This window comes from Pyrgilauda ruficollis, unplaced genomic scaffold (genome assembly GCF_017590135.1).
Source record: "Pyrgilauda ruficollis isolate IOZ18807 unplaced genomic scaffold, ASM1759013v1 scaffold12, whole genome shotgun sequence".
Lineage (NCBI taxonomy): Eukaryota > Metazoa > Chordata > Aves > Passeriformes > Passeridae > Pyrgilauda > Pyrgilauda ruficollis.
This window is the reverse complement of record NW_024510321.1, coordinates 8,325,036-8,327,029: the sequence shown is the minus strand read 5'-3', so window position 1 is coordinate 8,327,029 and position 1,994 is coordinate 8,325,036.

Genomic DNA, 1,994 nt, shown 5'->3' with positions numbered 1-1,994 from the left:
ATTGCCCCCACTAGCACGGGATTTTTAACAATACAGTGACATCAAGAACATTAAAACTATCACAAAAACCATTCCAAAAGGCTGCTTGGCTGTCCTTAAAATAGATCTTCTAATTGCTCTATTGTCTCTATGGGAATTTCTACCAGATACCTGGAAGGCAGGCATATGAATCTTATCAGTAAGGATTAAAAACTGGATTATCCTATCTGGATTAACTTCTGAGATGCAGATAGGCAGCAACACATGGTGCAGATAACTATTGACAACTGGTTGTAAGCTGATGTACTTTTGCCACACCTGAACTAGAAGACAAGCTGAGGACTGGGAGCAGCCCTGGAAGATGATCCTTTCTGGACTTTCTTTTCCCCCAAAGTCCCAAGAGGAAACCACAGGTTTTCCTTTTGCCTAATTAACTGTAGTTAAAAATAGATGATGATCTGTGCTAAATAACTGGAACTGTTTGATAAGACATGTTTGTTCCTTGGTCAAACAAAAGCACTCTTGAATCTTGCAGGGCTCACTGCAGTTTTACATAACTGAAGATTTACTCTATTCCCCAGCTTGGGAAGAGAGAGAGAGCTTGAGGCTGAGAAGCTGGGAGAGTCCTACAGACTTCACCTCTGGCAAAAGTCCTCATGTTCCAACCAGAATGTCCTGTGCCTGCATCTGTGTGCCTGCCACTGTCTGCATTCTCTCTTCTTCCCATGCACAATGTTCAATCCAGCCTGGCATTCTCCAGCCTACGAGGAAGCAAGCACCTCAAAACAAAATGCATTTGTACCTCCCAGCAGTTTCTCTGCTTGTCAAGCCTTGGCAGTGGCAGAGAGCAGCCCTTCTGTGGGGACTGGAACTTGCTGTTGGAGGGAAGCACTGCGTGGATCCTGCTTTACAAAACAATCCTGCCTCCCTGCTGCAGCCCTCGTCTTCCCAGGATTGCTCCTCAGCTTCCTCTGCCTCCTCTCCCTCGGTGCAATGAATAGTGGGAGGCTGGTGAGGCAGTGGAAGGTATTTCCTAGAGAAGCTGTGCAAGCTGTGCAGGCCAGGCTGAACGGGGCTGGAGCAGCCCGGAGCAGAGGAAGGTGTCCCTGCCCGCGGCAGGGGGGCTGGAACTCGAGGATCTTTGAGGTGCCTTCCAAGCCAAACCATTCCGTGATTCTATGAGACAGGACTCTCCAGGCTTTCCCAACCCACATGAAACACAAAGCTCTGTCATTAAATACGCTTCTAAAATCCTCCTATTTAAGTTTATCCCTTCCCTTTGAGCTACAACTGCTCGGTCTTGCCCCACAGCAGCGGCCACGGCAGGAGCCGGGACGCTCTGCGGTAACCCCGGACAGGCTCTGCTCCCTCCGGCTGCTGCCATGGCAGGGTTCCACAAGGTGACAACGGGCCCTGTGTCAGCGCGCAGCCCTGGACGAGCTCCCTCAGCCGCAGCCCTCGGTGAGGCCCCGCCGGCCCGCTCCGTCCCTCTGCCCGCAGCACCGCCCGGGCCGGCTGGACACTGCCCGCCGACACAGGGGAGACAGCGGGGCAGGAGGCGCCGCTTCCGCGGCATTAGCCGTGACCCGCCCTGCCCTTCCCTCCCTCCGCCTTCCCGTTCCTTCCTCTTCCCTTCCCCCTTCTCTTCCCTTTCCCGTCTCTTTTCCCGCCACTTCCCGGCGGGGCTACGGCGACTGCGAAGGGACAAAACGCCTCCGGGGGAAGGAGCGGGAGGGCGGGAGGCGCCGGCCCCGCCCCCGCGCGCCCCTTCGCGGCGGGTGACGTCAGGCGCCTCACGCGCCGCTCCGCGCGTCACACGCCGCGCGCGCGCCGGGGCCCCCTCCCCCCTTCCCCGCTCCGCCAATCCGCGCGCGGCGGCGCCCGGCCGAGCGGCGCCTGCCAATCCCTTCCGCCGGCGGGGGCGGGACTTCCGCCGGGAGCCGGAAGCGGGTCTCTCATGCGAGCGGGTGGTTGAGTCTCGGCTCGGAGACGTTTCGGGCCCGGAGCCGCCGCCG